Raw genomic sequence first — 27,859 nt, forward strand, 5'->3', positions numbered from 1 at the left:
CAATTTAGAATCTCTAATCGCAGACCAGACCTACCTTTTTGCATATCTACTTTGAAGCCAATGGTGTTGCGATCAGTAGATGCAAAGTGCTTCCCTATACAAACTTCTGTCACCTGCCGGCTCTCATTTCTTAATTGCAGATTAAGTTCTACGTACTGATTAAGAAAACCTTCCTGGACACATTTGACAATTCTACCCATCTAATCCTTTTACAGTATTGGAAACCCAGCCAATACATGGAAAATTAAAATCACCCACTATACCAACCTTATGCTTTTTGCAACAGTCTGCAATCTCTCTACATATTTGTTCCTCTAAATCCCTTGCACCGCTAGGTGGTCTGTAATATAGCTCTGCTGACATGATTGCACCTCTCTTATTACTCAGTTCCACCCACTAGATGTGTTCCCTAGCCTGTCCTGGCTGAGCATTGCTGGGATAATTTCTTTGACTAGTAATACCATCCCTCCTCCTTTAATCCTTTTCGCTCTATTGTGTCTAAATCAGCAGAACCCCAGAATATCGAGCTGCCATTCCTGCCCCTCCTGCAACCAAGTCTCACTAATGGCTAATGTATCATAATTCCAGATGTTGATCCATACCTTGAACTCACCATGACTTTTCTACAATACTTCTTGCATTGAAATATACATAGCTCAGGACATTAGTCGCATCATGCTCAATGTTTTGATTCCTGACCTGCCACGACCTCTCCATTATCTGTTCCGGCCCTCTGGTTCCCATCCTTCCCCCCCCCCACCCACCCCCACCCTCCAGCCCCATGCAGCACTAGCAAACCTTCCTGCTAGGAGATTAGTCCCCTTCCAGTTCAGGTGCAAGCTGTCTCTTCTGTACAGGTCCCACCTTCCCTGGAAGAAAGTCCAATGATCCAAAGGTGTTATGCCCTCAAAGGTCAAAGGTTCATTTTATTGTCAAATGCACAATACAACTCTGATATTTGTCTTCTCCAGATAGCCATGAAATACAGAAGGACCTTGGGGTTTATTGAAATAAAAGACATCAAATCCCACCCCCAACACACAAAAAGGAAAAATAAACAGAATTTGCAAACCCCAAATCCCCCACATCCACCCCGCAGAAAAATAAACAGCAACACTAGCAACAAATGCCCAACCCTTAGTGTTAAACTGTATCATCTTCCTATTTCTGGCCTCACTAGCACATGTAAATGATCTCTTTACACTTAAAAGCATGATGTCATTTTGAAATGGAAATGGGAAGTACTTGAAACATCTGCTGCGAAAAGGACCACATTGATATTTGAAATGCAAATTTCCTCCTTAAGAATTGGACAGGTGTAATCATGTGATTACAAAAAGGAAGAGCTTATATTAAAGACCAGTAGAATGGAAAGGAGGTCTGGGTGGAGAGAAGGAAGCAGTCAACTCTACCAGGCAATGAATGGATGTGTACAGTACTGTTTGGGACTTTCCTCACAGTTGTTCTCATCGTGCTGACATAACCTTGCCAGGAATGCAGGAGCAAATACTTAGATTAAAAAAAATAGGAAGCTGAAATAAACAAAACAAAAACTGCAGATGCTGGAAATCCAAAGCAACACACACAAGATGCTGGAGGAACTCAGCAGGCAAGGCAACATCTATGGAAAAGAGTAAACAGTCAATGTTTCAGGCCAAGATTCTTCAGCAGGATTGGAGAAAAAAAGATGAGGAGTAGATTTAAAAGGTGGAGGGAGGGGAGGGAGAAACACAAGGTGATAGGTGAAACTGGGGGGGGGGCGTGAAGTAAAGAGCTGGGAAATTGATTGGTTAAAGAGATACAGGGCTGGAGAAGGAAGAATCTAATAGGAGACCGGAGGCCATGGAAGAAAGAAATATGGGGGGGTGGGGAAGCGGGAAAACAGCAGAAGAAGTCAATGGGCAGGCAAAGAGATAAGGAGAGAAGGGGAAAAGGGAATGGGGAATGGTGAAGGAGAGGGGAGTGCATTACCAGAAGCTTGAGAAATCGACGTTCAGCTGGAAGCTGGAATAGACGCTGGCCGATAAAACAATGGTCATTTATTACATACTTGACCTACAAAAAGGGAGGATGATAGAACTTCCAAGGATGGCAAAATCAACACAGTTATTTTCAAGAAATAAAAAGATCTCAAAAAAATATAAAAACTGATAATGATATTGCAAGTGAAAGTAAAAAGATGATGGATATGTTGAATAGTCACTTTGCATTAGTGTTTATAACAGGAGTGGGATGGCACGTTAGCAGTCCTGATGGAGCTGGCAAGAATCAGTGATGAGGAACAGGGAGGTAGAAAACAACAACACTACCAGAACCAGGAACTGTTTTCAGGACATGGTTGATCCCTTAACTAAAAAGTCAAAGGTCCCTCCAATTCTGGAGTTACTCCTTTAGATGGAAAAATGTATACAGCACAAAAACAGAGCATTTAGTCCATCTTGTTCACGCTATTTTTATTCATATGTTATTTCAATAGCAACTGGCAATATATTTTGGCTGAGTATAAAGTTTGGTTACAAAACTTACTTTGATGCTCAGTAATCAGTGTAACCATATAGAAGACCTTACCATGGTGAAAACACCTCAATCCTTTCCACTGTACTAAGGAGATAGCTACTGTATCATACATTGTGATTATGTTAAGATTAAAATACGTAACATCAAAACGTACTATGAAATGTTTCTGCATCAATGATCAACACTGTCCAAGGGTTTGCTGGGGGCAGCCCGTAAATGTTGCTATGCTTCTGGAGTGAACATAGCATTCCCACAATTCGCTAATCCTAACACTCACTATGTCTTTGAAATGTGGGAGGAAACTGGTTAAACAGAGGAAATCCATGCGGACGCAGGAAAAGTGTACAAACTCCTTACAGACAGTGGCGGGAATCGAACTCTGATCGGTGATCGTTGGCACTAAAGCATTATTGTGACACCCACCTACACTGCAGTGCTGCCTATGTGAGATTTTGTGGGATTTGGCACCATCTAACCCTTTCCGTGTAGGAGGTGCCACTTGACTCCAGCAAGGTTCAAAGTTCAAAGTTCAAAGCAAATTTTATTATCAAAGTACATATACATCACCATGTATTACCCAGAGATTCATTTTCTTGTGTGCATTCAAAGTAAATACAAAGAATCACAACAGAACCAGTGAAAAACTGTACACAAAGGCAGACAGACAACCAATATGTAAAAGAAAATATTGTGCAAATACAAAAAAGAAAACAACGTAATAATAATAATAAAGTAAATTATTAATAAAGGGCGAGAAGACGAGTTGTAGTGTCCTTGAAAGTGAGTCCATAGGTTGTGAAATCAGTTCAGTGTTGGGGTAAGTGAAGTTATCTACTCCGGTTCAGAAGCCTGATGGCTGAGGGGTAATAACTGTTCCTGAACCTGGTGGTGTGGGACTTAAGGCTTCTGTTCTTCCTTCCTGATGGCAGCAGCGAGAAGAAAGCATGGTCTGGATGATGGGGTCTTTGATGATGGATGCTGCTTTCTGAAACAGCATTCCTTGTAGATGGTAGGGAGTGCCTTACCCATGGTGGACTTGGCTGTATCCACTACTTTGTATAGGCTTTTCCATTCAAGAACATGTGTGTTTCCATACCAAGCCATGATGCAACCAGTCAGTATATTCTTAACTGTGCATCCACAGAATTTTGTCAGAATTTAAGATGACAGGCCGAATCTTCGCAAATATCTAAGGAATTAGAAGCGCTGCTGTGTCTTCTTTCTAATGGCACATATGGATGTGTTGGACCTAGGACAGTTCCTCTGACATGGTAAAGCAAAGAAACTTAATATACTGACGCTCTCCACATCTGATCGCCTGTTGAGGACTGGCTGATGGATCTCTGGTTTCCCTCCTGTATTCAATAATCAGCTCTTTGGTCTAGCTGATGTTGAGTGAGTGGTTGCTATTGTGGCTCGATTCAACCAGATTTGCAATCTCCCTCCTACATGCTGATTTGCGACCACCTTTGATTGGGCTAACAGCAATGTTGTCATCATCAAGGTTAAATATGGCATTGGTGCTGTGTTTAGCCTCACAGTCATAAGTAAAAATTGAGTTCAGTAGGTGGCTAAACACACAGCCTTGTATTGCACGTGGAGGAGATGTTGTTGCCAATCGATTTGACTGGGGTCTGCAAGTGAGGAAATCGAGGATGAAATTGAGCAAGGAGGTACTGAGACCCATGTCTTGGAGCCTATTGATTAGTTTTAAGGGGATGATAGTGTTGAATGCGCTCAGGACATTCTTGACTATCTTACAATTATATCACCAATTGTTTTTGGGACTTTAGGACCAATCACAGTGAGGCTACATATTTCCAGTATGGTCAGTAGGACTTCCACCAAACAGTTAACATGTGTTCAATGTGCTGGTGCATTGGTATTTGCATTCAATCTGTCTTTAAGAATACTCATACAGCCTGATGTTTCACATAGGACACTGGGGAGAACTGGTAGTCATGATAATGAAGAGGTTACCAGGAAAGTTGATGAGGATAATCCAGTGGATGTTGTCTATATGGACTTCAGTAAGGCCTTTGACAAGGTCCCACATGGAAGGTTGATTAGGAAGGTTCAATCGTTAAGTATTAATATTGAAGTAGTAAAATGGATTCAGCAGTGGCTGGATGGGAGACGCCAGAGAGTGGTGGTGGATAACTGTTTGTCAGATTGGAGGCCGGTGACTAGTCCTGTGCCTCAGGGATCTGTACTGGGTCCAGTGTTGCTTGTCATATACATTAATGATCTGGATGATGGAGTGGTAAATTGGATGAGTAAGTATGCAGATGATACTAAGATAGGTGGTGTTGTGGATAATGAAGTAGGTTTTCAAAGCTTGCAGAGAGATTTAGGCCGGTTAGAAGAATGGGCTAAAAGATGGCAGATGGAGTTTAATGCTGATAAATGTGAGGTGCTTACATTTTGGTAGGATTAATCAAAATGGTAAATGGTAGGGCATTGAAGAATGCAGTAGAACAGAGGGATCTAGGAATAATGGTGCATAGTTCCCTGAAGGTGGAATCTCATGTGGATATGGTGGCGAAGAAAGCTTTTGGTATGCTGGCCTTTATAAATCAGAGCATTGAGTATAGGAGTCGGGATGTAATGCTGAAATTGTACAAGGCACTGGTGAGGGCAAATTTGGAGTATTGTGTACAGTTTTGGTCTCCAAATTATAGGAAAGATGTCAATAAAATAGAGAGAGTACAGAGAAGATTTACTCGAATGTTACCTGGGTTTCATCACCTAAGTTACAGAGAAAGGTTGAACAAGTTGGGTCTTTATTCTTTGGAACGTAGAAGGTTGAGGGGGGACTTGATGGAGGTATTTAAAATTATGAGGGGGATAAATAGAGTTAATGTGGATAGGCTTTTTCCATTGAGAGTGGGGGAGATTCAAACAAGAGGACATGAGTTGAGAGTTAAAGGGCAAAAGTTTAGGGGTAACATGAGGGGGAACTTCTTTACTCAGAGAGTGGTAGCTGTGTGGAACGAGCTTCCAGCAGAAGTGGTTGAGGCAGGTTCAATGTTGTTGTTTAAAGTTAAATTGGATAGATATATGGACAGGAAAGGAATGGAGGGTTATGGGGTGAGTGCAGGTCGGTGGGACTAGGTGAGGGTAAGAGTTTGGCACGGAGTAGAAGGGCCGAGATGGCCTGTTTCCGTGCTGTAATTGTTATATGGTTATATAATGGTGGTGAGATAAACATGGCATTGTTGATTCTCTCTCCAGTGACATTTCTTCTGCTGTTAAGGCTTGTAAATGAACCATGACACCAGAACGATAAGCAGTATTCCACTGTTGATGGGACCAACACTTACGTTCAGATCCAAAGGATTCGGGCACTGCCTCCTCATGTTGTACTTGTGTTCCTTTGTGCTGCGTTCACCTGGTCCTTAGTCTCCTTGTTGCCACTTTCAAGACATTCTTATGATTATGGGAAACCCAGAAAGTAGCCAAGCATCTCTTAATAGGGAATTACTAGAAACTATAATTAAGAGCTGAGTGACTGGAAATATTTGGTCGAACAGTGAGAGCATGAATGGATTTGTAAGTCACCATCAAGAGAAAGTCTGCAGATGCTGGAAATCCAAGCAACACACACAAATGCTGGAGGAACTCAGCAGGCCAGGCAGCATCTATGGAAAAGAGTACGGTTGACATTCCGTACCGAAACCCCTCATCAGGATTTGTAAGTAATAGTTTTTGTTTGGTAACTTTGGACATTTTGAAGAGTTAACTGAAATAGTGAACAACTTCACTCACCTCAACTCAGAACTGATTTCACAACCTATGAATTCACTTTCAAAGACTATACAGCTCACCTTCTCAGTATTATTTATTTACAAAAAATTTTTGCACACTTTGTTTTCTTTTTGCATATTGGCTGTCTGTCAGTCTTTGTGCCGCTTTTCATTGATTGTGTTGTATTTCTCTGTTCTGCTGTGAACGTCTGCAGAAAGTGAATCTCAGGGCAATATATAGTGACATATATATACTTGATAATGAATTTACTTTGAAGTTTGAACTTTGAAGGGGATACCTATGGGTATTATTTATATTCACTTCAGAAGGCATTTGATGATACTCTTTTTAAGACATCATAAACTACGGTTGAGCCAGTAAGCTGAAGGCAAACATTCACATTGATGGGATGTGATCAGTGGCATTCTGCAGAGAATTGTGTTAGACCTGCAAAATTTCTACAATATACCTATAAGCAACCAGGCGATGAGATAGAAAGCCAGACAAAGTATGATGATGACACAAAGGTAGCTTTGTAGATGGAAGCTTTAACTTACAAAGAGATTAGATTGAATACATAGATTGTAATGCCTTGGTTAAGATTTCTACTGCTGTGTTGTGAGGTATTTTATTTTAGCAGTTTTCTCTATTGCAGTGTGCCCTGTTAGTAAGCTTCATAGACTTGGGTTTTGGCTTTGGCTAAAGATAAGGAGCCATTTTGTCCAATTTAGAAACATTGAGTCAGTCAATCAGGTTTGTTTTGGTAACTGTGGAATTCTCTGCTCAGTGAAGCAGTGGAGGCTAGCTACCTCAGTAAATATATTTAAGACAAAGTTGGATAGATTTTTGCATAGTAGGGGAATTAAGGGTTATGGGAAAAAGGCAGATAGGTGAAGTTGAGTCCATGGCCAGATCAGCCATGATCTTATTGAATGGTGGAGCAGGCTCAATGGGCCAGATGGCCTACTCCTGCTCCTATTTCTTATGCTTTTATGTTCTCAGTTAGGCTGTATCTGGAGTATTGCATACAGATCTGGTCACCTCTTTATTGGAAGGATGTCAAGGCTTTGGGCTGGGTGCAGAAGAGGTTTACCAGGATGTTGCCTGGATTAGAGTTAATGTGCTATAACGAGAGGTTGGACAAATTGGATTGTTGTCTCTTGTGCGGGGGAAGCTGAGGAGATATCTGTTGGAGGTTTATATGATTATGAGAGGCATAGACAGAGTAGACAAATAGTATCATTTTTCCAAGTTTGAAGTGTCTAATACTAGAGGGCATGCAGTTAAGGTGAGAGGGGGTAATTTCAAAGGAGACGTGATGGGCAAGTTTTTTACATAGAGAGTGGTAGACGCCTGGAATGAGCTGCCTGGGAATGGTGGTAGGAATGGATAAATTAGAGACTTGTAAAAGATGTTTAAGTAGGCACATCAATGTGAAGAAAATGGAGGCATATAGACATTGTGTAGGTAGAAGAGACTAGTTCAGTTAGTCATTTGATTACTAAGGTAATTGGCTTGGCACAACATTTTGGGCTGAAGGACCTGTTGCTATGCTGTACAGTTCTATGTTCTATCTTCAGTGACTGTGTTTGTCTTCATGATCTACAGAGTTCTTCCAGTATTCACTGTTTATATAGTTATGTAATGTGGCCAAAATGAGTAAGTCAAAGTGCACTTACATGGATATATGAAATCTCTGGCCGGATATCTAGCACATAAAAGCAGCTTCCCTGAAGCTGCTGCTGTTGGCTGCACGATGCAAACTTCAGAATCTCGCAAGTTCTTCTCGTGAGAACATTGAACAGTTCTTTAAACAGAGAGGTGGTGACTCAAACTTCTATACACAGACCCAGACCCAGACATAGACACACACAGACACTCTCTCTCTCTCTCTCACGCACGCAAACACACACACACACACACACACACACACACACACTCCACTTGAAATCACTGGACAAGAATCGAGACTAAGAATCCTGGCTGATCTGTTTACCCTTAAACCTGGCACAAAATATTTGGATTGGCCTGGAATCTTTCAGAATTCAATTGCAGCCTCTCTACATTGAGACATCAAGGTAAAGGTCTAAACACTGATTGATCTCCAACTCTTTTAGGATTAAACTGCAGACAGCTCAGGCAGTTTTTATTGCTCTGTGTACTAAGTGTTCCTGTGCTTTATATAAGATGTTAAGTTCAATTACCAGTAATTTATATCATGGTTATTTATAGGCTAATTCTCTTTTATGTCACTTCAGATAACATTGCAATGTGATATGCTTACTGAGGGAGCGGGATGTTCCATCTGAGGAATGAACATTTAGTTGTATCTTATTTTTCCAAACAATTGCTTGACGCTGGACAGGTTCTCTTTCTTTTTTTAGGTGGAATGTTTCTGTGTATACATTTGGGCCTTCTACAAATTGGATCATAGTTCAAGTCTATCTGACTGTATTCATGACCGTCATGTGAATGGATAAATTAACTTTTGATTTATTATTTTGTTTGCATCCATTATTAGGAATGAATGAACCAGTTACACTATCTGTAAACTCAGCCATTCAATACTGAGTATCTGATACTGGCCTCATCTAAAATTAGAAATAAAATTTGGTTGCCAGCTCGTGTAGAGGCAGATCGTAACATCCCCTGATCCATCACTGCAAAGGCAGAATTTGATCAAAAGGGCACCGGAATGCTTTCAGTAACCTGATTGTCATTCTATAACATTGTTGAATGAAACTATAGGCACTTCAACTTTGTCAGACTGGTCCTCATTAAAAGACTCCCAGCCCACACGTTCTTGTCCTCCAACACAATCTCTCCAAATAGTTTTCTAGTGTTTCCTATAAAATGCAAATAACCTTTGCTTAGTGAGGGCATGAACCATCTTTATAGAAAAACATTAACTCAAACAGCACTTTGCATAAAAAAATCTCATAAACCCTCTCACGAGGAAATCTACAAATGCTGGAATTTCAAGCAACACACATAAAAGTTGCTGGTGAACGCAGCAGGCCAGGCAGCATCTCTAGGAAGAGGTACAGTCAACATTTCAGGCCGAGACCCTTCGTCAGGACAAAGGGTCTCGGCCCGAAACATCGACTGTACCTCTTCCTCGTAAACCTTCTCCTCCTTCTCTACGTCAATATTGTACCTAACTGATTTCATAACTTATTTCTACATACCTTATCAAAAACCTTCACAATGTCAAAAGCAATAAAATGCAGCTCTTCTTAGTTTTCTCTCTGGCACCTAATGTGGCTCCAGCTTCCTCTTTTGAGTGACATTCTTCTGATTCAATTGCTTCTGGTCATTTTCCAATTTCCCCTATTTGAGGTGATGCGTACACAGACACCTTAAATGCAGTTTGGCTATGTTAAAACTTGCATGTAAGTCAGAGTTGTCGTTGGATTAATACTTCTCCAAGCGGTGCCTGGATTGCCTTTAAACAATATTTATCATTCAGCCAAACAGTACTAGGCATAGCCATCTCTCCGCTCTTTGTGGAGTGCTGCACACGCAACGAGTTCCAGTAGCTTTTGTCCATGACCACTTGTATCAGTTCCATTAGTATTTCTTGGTACTGAATAGTCCCTTCTGTGAGTCTTCAGTTCAGAATTATGCTCCATTTGTTCTTCAAAACCTACGGTAAATGCAATTGTATTTTTGTGTAATATGATGTGTACTGAAAACCTACAAGCCCAGTCATTTTCCCAACTGCGGTATTACTAAAAATAACTATGAAGCAGAACAAGTTTCTGTTAAGTCTTCCCCAGTCTCACTGCTAGATCTGCTTTCTGACAAATTATTAATAGTAAACTTCCATCTGATTTATATACTTTTACAAAAGTGATGTCTACTTTTCCTGTCTTTGGTCCTCATATGCCCTTGTGTGGTCCTGATAAATGGACCACGCCCCTGCCTAAAATAATTCCACCTTATCGAATGGGTGCTGAATATTTCAGTTAAGTTAAGCACTAAATTTATGACCAGTAAGTTGTGATTTAGTACTAATTCCAGTCAGGTCTGGCAAACTTGAGTCCAAGCATTTCTTTCAAACTTCTCCTCTTAACTTTATGGATCATTTTGCCACAAATACCAGTTCTTGATTAGTATTGAGCCAAATATTGCATCGGCTTCTTCCCAGTGCAAGAATGATATTGCATCGGCTTCTGCCCAGTGCAAGAATGCAAGCAGAGACAAGCAACTCTGCCATCTACAGTCAGGTCCATTACTGCACTCTAATTTTTAGCTTCCACTCGTTCTTAAGCACCATTAACAAACATTGGTTTGCAGCTGAATCAGGTGTTATGGTTACTAAAGTTCTCTATAGTAGCATGGAAGAACATAAATAAAAATATACCAAATCATGTCTACTGGTAACTGAAGGTCATTGGCCATCTGCCTCCAACAATCTCAAACCTCTCAGTTCAGAGACAATACAGTCCCTTGCTGGAGATAGAGTTAGATTCACACACACCTGGCTTTCAGCTTTACAGCAGGAAGGGCTTACATAGGCCGGGCAACCACATTAACGTTCAATTTTATTGTCAATATTTACTGGAGTTCACTAGTGCCAGTGAACATCTCACATCTGACTTATCATTTCCATTGTCTCCTTGTTTATCCACAAAGTTATATAACAATACTTCTTTTTATTATTCTTTGACAGTCCCTTGAGACAGAGGGTAACCTGGTTCTGCTCCAGTTCTTTAAGTCCTGACATGGCTAATTAGACCATAAGACTATAAGATGTAGGAACAGAATTAGGCCATTTGGCCCATCGAGCCTGCTCCGCCATTTCATAATAGCTTATCTAGTTTTCCCTCCCAGCTCCAATCTCCTGACCTTTCCCCATATCCCTTCAAACCCTGACCAATTAAGAATCTATCAACCTCTGCCTTAAGTATGCCTAATGACTTGGCCTCCACAACTGCCTGTGGAAAAGAATACCATAGATTCACCACCTTCTGGCTAAAGAAATTCCTCCTCATTTCCGTTCTAAAAGGTCACCCCTCTATTCTGAGGCTGTGTCCTCTGGTCTAAGACTCTCCCACCATAGAAACATCCTCTCTACATCCACTCTATCAAGGCCTTTCACTATTTGACAGGTTTCAATGAGGTCACCCCTTATTCTTCTGAATCTAGTGAATAAAGGCCCAGAGTCATCAAACAGTCTTCATATGACAAGGCATTCAATCCTGGAACCATTTTCGTGAAACTCCTTTGAACCCTCTCCAGTTTCAGCACACTCTTTCTAAGATAAGGGCCCAAACCTGCTCACAATACCCTAAGTGAGGCCTTACCAGTGCATTATAAAGTTTCAACATTACATTCTTGCTTTTATATTCTTGTCCTCTTTAAATGAATGCTAACATTGCAATTTGCCTTCCTCACCACAGTCTCAACTTCTAGAGAATCCTGCATAAGGACTCTCAAGTCCCTTTGCATCTCAGTTTTTTGTATTTTCCCCCCATTTAGAAAATAGTTAACCCTTGAATTTCTTCTACGAAAGTGCATGACCATACACTTCCAAACACTGTATTCCATCTGCCATTTCTTTGCCCATTCTCCTAATCTGTTTACATCCAAGTCTTTCTGTAGCCTCTCTACTTCCTCAAAAGTCCCTGCCCCTCCAGCTATCTTCATATTGTCTGAGAACTTTGCAACAAAGCCATTGATTCCATCATCCAAATCATTGAAATATAACATAAAAAGAAGTGGTCCCAACACAAACCTCTGTGGAACACCACTAATCATCGGCAGCCAACCAGGAGAGGTTCCCTTTATTCCCACTCTTTGCATGCTGTCAATCAGTCACTGCTTTATCTATGCTAGAATCTTTCCTGTTAAACCATGGACTCATAGTTTGTTAAGCAGCCTCAATTGTGGCACCTTGTCAAAAGCCTTCTGAAAATTCAAGTATACAACATTCATCAATTCTCCTTTGTCTATCCTGCTTGTTACTTCTTCAAAGAATTCCAACGGATATGTCAGGCAAGATTTTCCCTTGAGGAAACCAGGCTGACTACAGCCTATTTTATCATGTGCCTCCAAGTACCCTGAGACCTCATCCTTAATAATTGACTCCAACATCTTCCCACTGAGGTCAGACTCACTGGCCTATGGTTTCCTTTCTTCTGCCTCTCTCCCTTCTTGAAGATTGCAATTTGCGATTTTCCAGTCTTGCGAAATCAATCTAGAATCTAATGATTCTTGAAAGATCATTACTAATGTCTCCACAACACTTCAGCTACCTCTTTCAGAACTCTGTGGTGTACACCATCTGGTCCAGATGACTTATCTACCTTCAGACCTTTCAGTTTCCCAAGAACCTTCTCTCTAGTTATGGTAACTTCACACATTTCATCCTCCTGTCACCTGGAACTTCCACCAGACTGCTAGTGGAATCGATTGTTAGGGATGAGATTATAGAGTACCTGGAGGCACATGACAAGATAGGCCAAAGCCAGCATGGTTTCCTGAAAGGAAAATCCTACCTGACAAACCTACTGCAATTCTTTGAGGAAATTACAAGCAGGGTAGACAAAGGAGATGCAGTAGATGTGGTGTATCTGGATTTTCAGAAGGCCTTTGACAAGGTGCCGCACATGAGGCTGCTTAGCAAGAACCCATGAATTACAGGGAAGTTACTAGCGTGGGTGGAACATTGGCTGGTTGGCAGAAAACAGAGAGTGGGAATAGAGGGATCCTATTCTGGCTAGCTGCTGGTTACCAGTGGAATTCCACAGGGGTCGGTGTTGGGACCACTGCTTATTACATTGTACGTCAATGATTTGGACTACGGTATTAATGGATTTGTGGCTAAATTTGCCGATGATACAAAGATAGGTGGAGGAGTGGGTAGTGTTGAGGAAACAGGGAGCCTGCAGATAGACTTAGATAGTTTAGGGGAACGGGCAAAGAATTGACAAATGAAATACAATGTTGGAAAGTGTATGGTCATGCAGTTTGGTGGAAGAAATAAATGGGCAGACTATTATTTAGATGGGGAGAGAATTCAAAATGTAGAAATGCAAAGGGACTTGTGCAAGATACCCTAAAGGTTAACCTGAAGGTTGGGTCGGTTGTGAATGCGGCGAATGCAATGTTGGCATTCATTTCTAGAGGTATAGAATATTAGAGCCGGGATGTGATGTTCAGGTTCTTTAAGGCACTCATGAGCCACTCTTGGAGTATTGTGTGCAGTTTTGGGCTTCTTATTTTAGAAAGGATATACTGACATTGGAGAGGGTTCAGAGAAGATTTACCAGAATGATTCCAGGAAAAAGAGGGTTACCGTATGAGGAACGTCTGGCAGCTCTTGGGCTGTATTCCTTAGAGCTCAGGAGAATGAGGAGGGATCTCACAGAAACATTCGGAATGTTAAAAGGCCTGAACAGATTAGATATGGCAAAGTTATTTCCCATGGCAGGGGATTCTAGGACAAGAGGGAACAACTTCAGGATTGAAGGATGTCCTTTTAGAACTGAGATGTGAAGAAATCACTTTCGTCAGAGGGTGGTAAATCTGTGAAATTTGTCACCACGAGCGGCTATGGAAGCCAAGTCATTGGGTGTATTTAAGGCAGAGATAGATCGGTTCTTGACTAGCCAGCACATCAAAGAGTATGAGTGAAAGCAGGGAAGTGGGGATGACTGGAAGAATTGGATCAGCCCATGATTGAATGGCAGAGCAGACTCGATGGGCCAAATGGCCTACTTGTGCTCCTGTATCTTATGGTCTTATGGTATTATAGTGTCTTCCACAGTGAAGACTGATGCAAAATACTTACACGCTATTTCATTGTCCCCCATTATTACCTCTTCAGCATAATTTTCCAGTGATCCAAAATCCACTCTTGCTTCTCTTCTACACTTTAACCGAAGAAAGATTTGGTATCATCTTTAATATTATTGGCTAGCTTACTTTTGTATTCCATCTTTACCTTCTTAAGGACTTTTTTAGTTGCCTTCTGTTGGTCTTAAAAGCTTCACAATCTTCTAACTTCCCACTGATCTTTGTGTTCTATTATAAGCACTCTCTTTGGCTTTTATATTAGCTTTGACTTCTCTTGTTAGCCATGGTTGTGACATCTTTCCTTTAGAATACTTCTTCCTCTTTGGGATGTATATATCTCATGGCTTCCAAATAGCTTCCAGATATTCCAGCCATTGTTGTTCTGCCATCATCCCTGCCAGTGTTCTTTTCCGATCAATTCTGGCCAACTCCTCTCTCATGTTTCTGTAACTCCCTTTACTCCACTGTAATACTGATACATCTGACTTTAGCTGAGGAACCCTTTGGTAAAGAAACACCTCAATAGGTTCTTGAGAACATTCCAGAATCAAGTGATTCTTGAAACACCAGTACTTAACGCCTCCACCATCTCTTCAGCTACCTCTTTCAGAACTCTGGTGGTATCTCTTTCAGAACTCTCGGATGTAATCTATATGATCCTGGTGACTTATCTATCTTCAGACCTTTCAGTTTCCCAAGCACCTTCTCCTTAGTAATAGCAACTACACTCATGTCTACCCCTGACACTCTTGAACTTCTGGCATACTGCTTGTGTCTTCCATGGTGAAGACTGACACAAAAATACTTATTAAGTTTGTCCCCCATTACTACCTCTCCTGCATCATTTTTCAATGGTCTGATATTCACTCTTGCCTCTCTTTTGCTCTTTATGTATCTGAAAAAACTTTTGGTGCCCTCTTTTATAATATTGGCTAGCTTACCATCATATTTCATCTTTTCTCTCCTTATGACTTTTTAGTTGCCATTTGTTGGTTACAATATGTTAATGTTAAAAATAGAAAAACAATTTGAGGTAAAAACAATCAGTGCGATCAGTATAACTGTTGCCAAAGGTTCAGGAACAATTATTACCCTTTAATCAACAGGCTCTTGAACTAGTGTGGATAAATTCACTCATCTCAAAACTGAAATAATTCTGCAACTGATAGGCTCACTTTCAAGGACTCAATATTAACTATTTATTACTATTATTGTTTTTTTCTCAGCTCAAACAGGTAAAACTGCTGCAGGATACATTAATGTGTTGGATTGTTTCTGGTTTTCCTTGGCATTTTCTGCATTTATTGTCTTGAATTTGTTGGTCTTTTGTGATGTATTTTGATTTTTTGTGTGCTAGCCACCTGGTCCTGTATTACTACAAGTAACCTTTCTGTTTCTGGGAAACAGCTTTCCAGGCGTTCTGAAAATAGATCAAAGATCTCGAAGTAAGTAAAAAAATTTACTTTGAAAAGGAAGAGAACGTGTTTGTTGCTCAGGAATCTCTACCAAAGTCGAGTCATTGCTCTGCATTTGGATGCAAACCATCTTTTCAGTGGCTGGTTTGACGTCTACGAACCTTTCTCTTTCATCCACAGCCATCAAAAGCGGTGGCCAACACCAAGGTGCTAGATGGCTTCCTGAAAGAGTGGGCATGACTTACAACTGCCCTTTGTAAGGCTCTGACAGAGACAACTTCCCATCTCACACTGTAATTATCATTTTATGACTGCGAGTTGCTTACAACCTGTCTGGTCTGGAGGACAACGTTTAACAGGAACACATTGGAAATAAATTATGAAACAAAACCTGGCCTCATTTCTCCAAGCAAAGGAGTAGATTTGGACGTTGTCAACTGAAGTTTTTATTTATGTCATAAATAGTGAGGTTTCTGTTCACAAAGTCAGAGCTCCCAACACTTCAGCACAGGTTAACCCTCCTGTGTCATATTTCTAAGCACAGTGATTGATCTGATTGTCCTGAATACCAATGCAATCAAATGAGTGCGAGAACATGAGATGACCTTTATATGAAAAAGATAGTTTGTTTCCAGGTCCTTTTATAATTATTACATTATGCCAGACTAATTAGAGGTTTTGTGATTTTTCCACCAGGTTCAAAGACTCAGACAGCCTCAATCATAGTTCCTGCTGGAAAATACACAGGTGTTTGCGAGGTTATAACTGCAGTTATACACATTCATGGAAGACACAGGATACTGTCAGCATTAGATGAAAGACACCATGAGGAGGAAAAGAATGCACTACTACCAAATGAAAAAGAATACCAATTTACAGCACTATTCACAGTCTCAGCCAGTAACTGTTGTAGCAAGCTTGGCTTGGAAATCCCCCTGCATTTATATCAGCGAACTAGATGAGTGCTTATGGCAGACACACATTTGTTTGCACTATTGCAGTAGTCAATCCTCATTTAAAGTAAATGCATGCATCGAGGGTGCAGCATTTCACTTGGCTGGCTACAGCGTAGTTAGCACTTGACATGGTCCAACACTGTGTGCCTGCCAAGCGTCCATTTGGTAATTGATATCTGGTCTCTGGCACCAGAGGGCATCTGATCACTAACACCTCAACACTGCAGGAACTCACAGTGAGGTGCTGTGGACCAGTTGTTTAGTGAGGGTTTAGTTCACTTTGGGAAGGGAGCAGACCTCCTGATTCACTGATAAACATTGATAAATCCTTGTAGAACAGTTTGAAGTGGCAAAGGGATGTGCTCTGCATCAGGGAACATCCTCAAGCAGGAAGTAACACATCAGCGACAAAAGGATTAAGCCATTAAGTGAAGGTTTCAGATGTAGGGAACTGCCCAGAAAACTGTCTATGAACCTTACAGGTCTTATCAAGGAGACCATTCTATGTCTTTTAACTCTAGCTCACAAAGACTACTCACAGCACACACAGTCTCCAACTGTAGCAGCAGCACCAAGGTCAGAACAACAGTGTGGGCCAAAGGGCCTGTACTGTGCCGTAATGTTCTATGTTCCAGATTCACACGCAGCTCAAAGCTCACAATGCACACCCTGATTGAACAATGACCAGTATGTAGTGATAGTGTTCTGATATTAGCTTTCCCATTGTTTGGCAGCATATCAGTAAGTAGAAATGGTGTCAAGCAGGGGATTCCAACCTGGGTCCACAGATCCTTTGCTTACTGGTATTGGTCCATGGCATAAAAAAGGTTAGGAACCCCTGGTCTAAAGAATTCAGTCCCTAAGCTCAACAGACCAGAGGAGCAGGTCCTCATTCCCTTTGAGACAGAGGCTCTCTGTCCACTCACCTCTGCTGGAGTGGAGGATGTTACATATGAAAAAGCACGCAGGTCTCTAACGCACTGTTTCTAACTTATTAAGACAACACCACTGGAATTGATTCAACTAGGACCAAAACTACCCTTGCTCATTCACCAGGACCATCTGCTGTCCCAGCCATGGAAAGAAAATTCTCCACCAGCTTGGCTTCAGCTTGGTACTGGCTTATTATTGTCACACATACCAAGGTATATAGAAAAACACGCCTTGCATAACGTTCCTACTGATCAAATCGTTACACAGTGCACCAAGGTTGAACAAGGTAAAACAGTAACAATGCAGATTGTAGTGCAAAAGCTGCAGAGAAAGTGCAGTGAAGATAAGTAATAAAATGCAAGATCAGCTTCAGGGTGTGTTACCACATGGATGGCCTGCAAACCAACTTGGAAAGCTGACACTGAAGGGAAAGCATAGAAACCATTAGTACATATGTAATTCTGATATCTCAACCTAAAATATCCACAGTTTCTGTCGCTAATGAAATGAATCGATGAGGTGATGAGGACATATATAATACCAATGAGAAACAATGGACATTACATGCATTGCCATAATCCTTCAGTCAAAGTATGTCATCCCTGAGGTGACTATTTTGTATAACGCATACTTTTACAGGAAGCTCAGAGAATTCCCCCGTCATAATTGGAGGAACGCTAAAGTGACATTTCTGGTAGATACATTTAAATTAAACGAAGTCTAGGGTATCATATTGAGCCCTCAGCCAAGTCACAGGTAACACTTTCCTCTGCTTTCCTCTTTATGGAGTGGAAAGATTACTCTCCCTGTGAGGTGACTTTCGTTGCTGGGCCTTCCACGTGTTCAATCAGCAGAGCATCATCGATAAGTCACATGTGGACTGTCATGTGTGGAGGATTAGAGCTGATGAATGTCTTCAGCTCTGTTTCTCTCTCCTTAGGTGCGGACTGACCTGCTGAACTCCAGCCCCATTTCCTGTTTTATTTCTAACTACAGATTTCCAGCATTTGCTTTTAGTACTTAAATGTGAGTGTCACAGAAGTGACTATGCCTGCCAGTACTAACGTCAGGTTGCATTGTCCATCAGCATGGGGAGAAACATTGTGGTTGGAACTGTCCACCATGGAGATTTTGACAGAGGCGTATAACAGATGGATTCAGAGTGACCTCCCACAGTGAGTCTGGGTTCAGACTTGGCAGAGTAGTTGGAATATATGGAATTGCCATTGCCATATACTCTTGAACATTGCTACTCACTCAGAAAGACTCACTGACGTTGCAGATGCAACCATGGTGGAATTGAAATGATCACAGGCCAGATCTTCCCGGCTTGCTCAGTATTGATACCCTTTGTATAGAAGGCAGGGCATTTTCAGGCATTGCAACTTTGCTAAACCCGTTTATAATGTGGATCCGCAGTGAGACAAGTAGACTGCATTTCTTGTCATTCATGATTAATGTCATGGATTGGGATTCCTTTTCCCCAGCGGGAATATTCTGCTTCACCAGAGCATTTCCGCTGTTCCACAGCCACACGAGGAATTGTTGGTCCATTACTGATACACTTCATGCAGGCTGCTATGATCCACTTCCTACAGAGTGCTTATCGCTTCCTCTGTAGATATTGATGCACCAGTGGTTAAATTACTAGACAAGCAACTTGAGATCATTGAATCAGGGGCATGGGCTGTATCCCACCATGGAAGTTCAGGGCTTGTAAATTCAGTAATTTAAAGAGGAAAACTCAGTAATGGTGTCTGTGGTACTACTATATTGTTGGTCACTACTGTCCTACAGTGAAAGAAACCTATCATCCTCACTCTGGTGCGACCTGTATGGGTGTCAAATCCAGCAATGTGTTTGACTTTTAACTGCTTCCTCTGTTCTGGAGAAATTAAGGATTCACAAAGCGTGTCTTGATTTCCAGTGATGTCCATGCCCCGTGAATGAACAGATCAAGTGGTTGTAGGCATGTGAAGTATATTGTCCAAGTCATGCAGTTTGCGGTAGAGATAGCATCATTGAATACCAAAGTCTCAAGAAGTAATTTTATTATCTGGGTTATTGCCTCTCATAATTGTGAATAACTAACCATCCAACCTCTCAGGAAATGACTGAAGACGCTGCTGTGATGAATCTCATTTTAAGGACACTGATGATATTCTCACTGGTTCCTGCTAGCCCCAAGGCTGTCATTATAACAGTGCTCATCTGTATGATCCTGATCAGAGGCAGGCAGCGAGCATCAACGCTAAAACAAATTTTTGAAAAATAACTGATTATAATAGATTAATTTGAAAGGAAAAAATCCACTTAAAATACTTTAATATTTTACAAACATTAGTGAATACTGAAATTTAAAAATACCTCTCTTATTAAGTATACAAAATTATGAGCGGTATAGGTAGGGTAAATACAAGCCGGCCTTCTCCACTGAGGTTGGGTGAGACTTGAATTAGAGGTCAAGGGTTTAGGATGAAAGGTGAAATGTTTAAGGGGAACATGAGGGGGAACTTCTTCACTCAGTTTTAAGAACAAATTGGATAGATACATGGATGGGAGAGGTCTGGAGGGTTACGGACTGGGCGTGGGTCAATGGGACTAGCGGAACAAAGTTTCAGCACAGACTAGAAGGGCCGAATGGCCTGTTTTCTGTGCTGTAGTGTTCTATGGTTCTAAGCTGGTCGGAATGTGAAACGAGCTGCCAGCGGAAGTGATGGGTGCACGTTCGATTTCAGCATTGAAGAGAAATTTTGATAAGTACATAAATGGGAGAGGTATGGAGGGCTATGATCGAGGTGCTGGTGGTCAATGGGCCTAGGCAGAGCAATGGTTTGGCATGGACTAGATGGGCCAAAGGGCCTGTTTCTGTGCTGTTGTGCTTTATGATTCTATTCTTACCCTTGCTCCTCATAGATGATTTTTTTTAATTCAAGTGAATGGACTCGCTGACCCACAAGCAGTGCTGGAAATGGAAAGGTTTCTGTTCTGTCTCTGGATTCCAGTAGTTATGCACTCACTCACTGTCAAACACGTTTGACACACTCACTGTCAAACACGTTTGGGACCTCTGCATTTGAATTCACCTGTGCCTAATTCCGAATGTGTTTGCATCTACCCGGTAAATTGCTTCAGAAGGTGATTTTAAATTCCTTGGCGTTAACATATCAGAGGACATGTACTGGGACCAGCATGTACAGTAAGTGCCATTACAAAAAAGGCAGGGCAGTGCCCCTACTTTCTTAGAAACCTGCGCAGATTCTGCACATGTCAGTACCTCCAGTTGAACTTCGTCTTTTTGTGCATTTTCCTCCAGCTGTCAGTCTGTGGTTTTGTATTGCCATGTGCTCTTGTTTGTTTTCATGCCCCATGAGCTCCCGTCCCTGCTCCTGCTCTTCTCCAGCCCCTGTCTTACTGAGTACTCTGCCTCTCTCCTGTTTCTCATTTTTGCCTGTTCTGCTGCCACTTCTGTCTCATTCTGCTCCACCTATCATCTGCCTCTCTGATTATTGCTCAGTGTATTTCAGTCCTGTGTTTTCACCTGTTTGTTGCCAGATTGTCCCAGTGAGTTTTCCCGAGCTTTTCCAGCATTTGTATCTGTACTCTGTCTGTCTGAATATTGACTCTGCCTGTTTCCCGATTCTGGTTTTTGGATTTCTCTGAATGTTTTGATCTCTGCCTGGACTTTGATGCCAACTTTATTTGCACCTTGGGATTTGTTACTCAATTCATATCACTGTGTGCACTGTACTGGGTCTGCGACTGGATTCCTGTTCCAGCATCCTGACAATATGTCATCTAAAACTATGACAAACTTCTCTAGATGCACAGTGGAGAGTATCCAGACTGGTTGCTTCATGGAAACACCAATGTCCATGAACGGAGAAGTCCACAAGGAGTAGTGGATATGGGCCTGTCGATCGCAGGAAAAACCCTTCCTAACTCTGAGCACATCTACAAGCAGCACTGCCACGAGAAAATAGCATCCGTCAGAGTTTTAAAAAATGGTTCAAAGGTTCATTTATTATCAAAGTTTGCAACTCTGAAATCCTTGTTCTCTGGGTAGCCATGAAACCAAGAAAGACAGCTTGATCATCAACTCTCAAATCCACCCTCCCCACACAAAAAAAAACAAACAAAAACAGAATAGGCACATCAAACTCCATATCCACCCTCTCTGCACAAAAAAACAAAATCAGAGCTTGCACATAACCCTCGAATTCCTCTTCCTGCACACAAAGAAATGAACAAAAAATGAAGTAGGCACATCAACCTCCAAATCGCCCTCCTTGCGTAAAAAAAACAAACAAAACAGAATAGGCACATCAACCCCCGCCCCCCAATCACTCCTCTGCACAAAAAACGAACAAAATTGAATAGGTATATTGACCCCCCCCCCCAAATCCCCTTCCCTGCACAAAAAATGAACAAGAATGGAGTCAGCACATCAACCACCAAATCCCCATTCCCGCACAAAAAAAACAAGAAAGATCAGGTGAAAAACGCAAAATATAAAAAAACTACAGGACTGGTAAAAGGTCTATAGTCCAAGTCCATATTCAAAACGCAGAAAACCTGGGTAACATTCTCCAGGCACAGCAGCAGGCTCTCCTCTCTCCAGTAGCAGAGAGATCAAAAGACAGGCAGCTGGTGCTCACTTTCATATTCACTTTGATGTTTCAATCTCCCTTGTCGCTTTACTCGCTGAAATGGAGTCAACATTGGCTTGCGCCCTGTCCCACAACCTGCCCGTCACGAGGTTCGCGCACGCAATCGCCTCGATGTTTCAATCTCCCTCCTCGCTTTAATCAGCGGTGGAAGCTTTAATTGAACCATTATCAAAGACCCACTATTGAGGTGATGCTTCTTCTCATTACTGCCATCAGGAAGGAGATTCCGGAGCCTTAGGTCCCACACCCCCAGGTTCAGGAACAGTTATTACCTTAAACCACTAGGCTCCCAAACTAGTTTGGATAACTTCACTCACTTCAACACTGATCTGATTCCGTAGCTATAGACTAATTTTCAAGGACTCTACAACTCATGTTCTCAATATTATTTATTTATTTGTTTGTTGTTGTTAATTTTTTTGTCCTTGCACAGTTTGTCTTCTTTTGCACGTTGGTTGTCAATCTTTGTGTGTAGTTTTTCATTGATTCTATTGTAATTCTTAGTTCTACTGTGAATGCCTGCAAGAAAATTAATCTCAGGGTAGCATATGGTGACATATATGTACTTTGGTAATAAATTGACATTGAAATTTGAACCTCAAAGTTTGAAATTCAGAGATTACTTAATGTTTATTGTCCCCATGAATGTATACAAAAAAAATGTAGAAGGAATATCTTCTCATTCCCAATCGTGCCCTTTTGGGGGGGAGGAAAAGCAGTCTTTTGGCATTTCTCTCTGCAGAAATTGGAATATCTTTCAGTCCTCAATTTTACACCAATGGACAATTGTGGATCCAGGGAAAACTGTTTTCATGTTTGGAATTAGACATCCATTAGTTTGCCCTGGTTTAAAGGTATCCAACTAAGCAGAATTCACAGGGAATTGGATTTTTTCTCTATTCAAAAAGGCCTGAATTGTTTGAATGTGTTACTGCTGCCTTAGATCTGGTGAGATTTCCTTTTCCCTCCATCTGAGAATCATGATATACATATATTCATTGGCACCAGATTGCTATTTCTGAAAAAGACCTGCATCTATAGAATCATTGGTTAGTAATAGGGTCAATTTGGCTGATCATACCTATGTTAGTCAAAAAATGCCACCTGGTCTAATCCCATTTTCTAGCAATAAATCCATGGATCACATCCAAGTTCTCTTTCTTTAAAGTAAGAGGGTTTATACCTCTGCCACCATTTCAGACGAGTATTACATTTACAGCGTCTTCTAGGATAAAAACTCCTAATCTGCCCACTGATTTCTACTGGTTACATTAAATCTTTCATAAAAATAGCAGAAATTCAGGACATGAAGGGATATGAGGAGAAGACAGGAGATGGGGGCTGAGAGAAAAATTGGATCAGCCTTGATGAAATGGCAGACCATATCCAATGGCCTATTCCTGCTCCTATATCTTGTGGTCTAAACTGCTGAAGACACCCAGCAGGTCAGGCAATGTCTGTGGAAACAGAATTAGGTAACATTTCAGGTCTAGGGCTCTTTATCTGAACTGTGGGGATATAGGAGCAATCAAAAGAAGAAATCCCATTTAAATACAGAGAGTTGAGGAGAATATGCATCTGGTGGTGGAAGCTTCTGGAAATGTTGGAAATTTCAAAAAATGATCTATTGAATGCAGAGCCTGGTGGGATGGAAATGGAGGCATGATACGGTGTGTGGAATGTGGCAGTCAAGTAGACACTTTTCCTACGTCTGCTCTAAGAAGGATCACCAGATCAGGAACCAAGGCAAGAACTGAATAATGATATGATTGAAGCAGATAACTTTGAATAAGCCTTTTAAAAGAATAATATAACAACCGAGAACTACTTAGCAGCATGCTGGCTTGTTTTGATGTGGAAGGAAAAAAGGGTTTATTAGTCCAATGCAGAAAAAATATGAATTGTAGTATTAGGATTGAAACAGATTCTAATAATGCCAAACACGAAAATGTTCTACAAAAAATGTGAACAAGGTTTTTAAGATGTGTGATAATGGAAGTCCAGGAGCCCATGGGAGTCAGTGAGGACTGGGGTGACAGGCAATTCGCCATTTTCAACAAAACTGCAGTATTAAAATGACCAGAACATTTGTACTTTTGCTGTTAACTAAGGATAATTCCCGAAGCATTGTGGGATCTTTCACACACAGTTGAAAGTAGAGCTGTTTCTGAATCATCTGAATGGCAGCACTCCCTCGTTTACTATGTTGAAGCGTCAGCCTCAGTCTTTGCATAATATTCTCTGGAATAAGATTTGAGCCTATATTCTTCAGAATCAGAGATAAAAAAATACACCAACTGAGCCACTGTCAATGACTAAATCAATCATTTGCAAAAGGTTGACTGCATACAATGAACATTGTTCTAAGTTTACCTTTGTTTTAGCAACCACTAAAGTTCTGAAAAAGAAAAGATGCACAGAAGGACAGAGAAATCTGTCAATTACATTTGTCTGACTCTGCTGTGAATTTTGAAAATCCATTCCCGAGTTATTAATGCGAATATTTTAACGGAACACGTGGTTTATTTAGGCAGATTTGCCCTCTGCAACCTTCAAATCAGTCATCAATCACTGCTATCAATGTGATTATAAAGTCAATTTAATCATGGAGTTTTCATGTTAGCACCATGTGAAAAATACACTCCACAGACATAGCAACAGTAATCTGCAATAAAGAAGAAATGTAGCCAGAAAGCACTATCTTCTTCCTGATTATATCAAGTTCTGTTTTTTATGACTAGTGTTCATTTTTCAAATTGAAAATCTCCAAGCAATTTCTTTGAAAGCAATATTTTTAGGCTGAGTCAGTGATCCAAATTCACTGCAGCCACAAATGGCAAATGAAATATATGAAATCACCTTACTTCCAGTGATTTTCCAAGACTATCTCCCCCCTTAAAACAAAAGTTTCATTTTGCACACATGGAGGACTATTTCATCCATGCTACAAGCGACAAAATACTTTTATTTTACTGGTAGTTTCTTGGTACTCCAAATATGTAAAATATTGCAGAGAGGGTACCTGTATCACTTTGGTTCATTCTGCCTCCAGCTGGAGTTTGCACAGGACAGACACAGATTATTGTTCAAGATCAAGGTTGAGAAATTATTACGTAATATTGAGCTAAGTATTCCATGCTATTATAATAAACTGACAGGAAATATTTTGTACCACTTGCATTGCAGTTAAACCATTTATAAGGACGATGCCAACTATTTTGACAGTGATACATTCATTCAATTTTGTAAGGCATCACTTTGGTAAGGGGCTGGTGGAAGAACTGCCAGTACACAAGTCTGGAACAAAATTTGCTCAGTGTGAAATTCTAGGCATATCAAATATAACGCTGACATAAAGCACAAATTAGAAATGTTGAAATACTTCAAGACCCATACCCAAAATGTTTCACCACTGCTGCAAATGGAATGCCTGGGATGCCTTACTTTTTTCTTCAGAAGGCCCTTCTCCAATGCACACAAATAATTATATCAATAAACAAATTAAAAATAAAGTTAATATACAATGCAACACCTCTGGAACTGTAACATCAAATCTAGATTAAGAATATCATTTCTAAGTTTAGTAAAAGTATCCGACTTACCTTACATGAAGTACATGGCACAAGGGCCTGACTGGAGGAGGTGTAATGACTGGAGGTTTATACTAAATATAATGGGTGGATCAAAAGGTCTGCGATAAAAGAGGCAGAATTCACCATTAACAAATGACCATAACAGTCCAGAAACTATTAAGTAGAAATGTCTACTGATAAAGAGGCAATGCCTGGAAAATCGACTGCTTTTTCCCCTTCCACAGATGCTATCTGACCTGTAGAGTTCCTCCAGCGTTTTGTGTGCTGCTCTGGATTTTGAGCATCTGCAGAATATCTTGGATTTATACCTTCAATTCAGTCTCTTTGGCATGTATAAAGAGCAGGAGACTACTGCTCCTTAAAACTAAATAAACACATGCCCTCTCTTCCATTTTCCCTTCCTAAATATTCCATTGATACTTTCCATTAATTTATTGTATGATTTCCCTAAAATTCTGCTCAATGTTCCAGGTTACAGATATGAGAAAAACCCCCAAATGGAAGTTCCTCCACTTTGCATACATCCTGTCGAGTGTGCCTCCTCCTTCATTTGCTGACAATAGGCCACTGGTGCTGCATACTGTCACCACACCACCACACCGATTCTCCATCTAATCAACCCACTGGGAATTGCACTGTGTGAAGTTCAATATTGACTGCAGTTGGCACTCAAACTGAAAGTCTCACATTTGGGAGACTGATTGACGTCTCTTTGCCCAGCATTCCTCTCCATTTCTCCCTTTATTTAAACTCTTTTAAATCAGACATTGAGCTTATTATCTAAGAGACTGGTTAATGAAGGGATTTTTTTTTTAACAGACAAGCATCTGTTTAAGGCCTTCCCCCAAATTGAAATGTGCATCTTGCATGATATTAATGGATATTTTAGATCAAAGCATCAGAGAAAAGTGAGCATGCTATAAAAGTACTGTTATGCATCACATTAGTTTGGTAGAGGTTCAAGTCTCGGAACTGGAAGTTTACATATGGCTTACCAATGATGAAACTGAACTGTACTCCTTTATCCTGTATGGTTTGTCGAACACTTCTGTTCCATCCACTGTAGCGTTCAATATTGAGGGATAGTGCAGAGCACACTAGGATTGCCAGCATGCAGGATACGCAACTGAACTTTATTAACAACCCTGCTTGTACAGTATGTGCACTCCTCCCATGTGGGTGTGTCTAACTGAGTGGCATAGGAATAACTACCACCACATCTCCCCCAATTGAAAAAAAGTTAGGTATGTACTTCTTGTCTATAGAACGACATTGAAATTATAGTTACTGAAATTGAGCGATTCAGTTCTCTTTATCCATAGCACATATCTTCTGCTCCTTACATAAACATAAAGAAATTGCCGACATTATAACTTCCTTTCTCTTTGTTTGTAATGCTCTCTCTTTCTCTCTTTGTATAAAGAAGAATTACCAACATATCTGTCTTCCTCTGTTTTCCTTCTTTTTTTTCACCAATTCCTTTTTCTGCAGAACAGTCTAATTTTGTAAAATGTTTTCAACATTAAATTTAAACACTAAATTTAATGGAGGTCAGGGTAGACTACCGGCAAAGTGAGAGGATTATTCTGCCTCTTCAGTAATTTTCCCTGAGCTATTAGGCTATGGAGTATATGTCTGTGGCGGGACAGATAAACGACCTGATCTGGTATAGGTACCTGGAAGTTTTGGAGCAGATGGAAATTCTTGAACATGTACATCCACCTCATCAGGATCTGGCCACTCTCTTTCTTTCTCTACCTTTTGTGGACTTTGAAGGCACATGAGCACATGCCTGTTCTGCCTGATTCCACTTTGTGATGCTCTGATCACAAACAATCAGACTATAGTCCCTTTGCTAAATCGGTCTGAAATCTGAACAGCTTCGACAAAGCGGTGACAAAGATTTTGCTCTATGTCTGAGACCACGCGTGCTCTTTGTTTCCTCACGTTGTGTTGTCTCAAAATCTCTCACTTTGTCCTAGCCCAGTAAGTGAGGTTGGAGAAGGGAAGGAAGAATGGGCAGGCTTGTTCTCAGTCTCTGGCCCACTGACAGCTCTGCTGGACTGTATCCATTCACAAGAGGTGTGGAGCGATAAACTAGCTGTGCTTTGCAGGGGTCTTTTCCCTTCAGTAGAAGACTCTTAACAGTTTGCACTGCTCTTTCCACTTCTCCATTTGCCTGTGGCTACCATGGACTGCTTGTCTGGTGTTTGAACTCCTGGTCC

The sequence above is a fragment of the Mobula hypostoma genome, chromosome 6 (assembly GCF_963921235.1).
Source record: "Mobula hypostoma chromosome 6, sMobHyp1.1, whole genome shotgun sequence".
NCBI lineage: Eukaryota > Metazoa > Chordata > Chondrichthyes > Myliobatiformes > Myliobatidae > Mobula > Mobula hypostoma.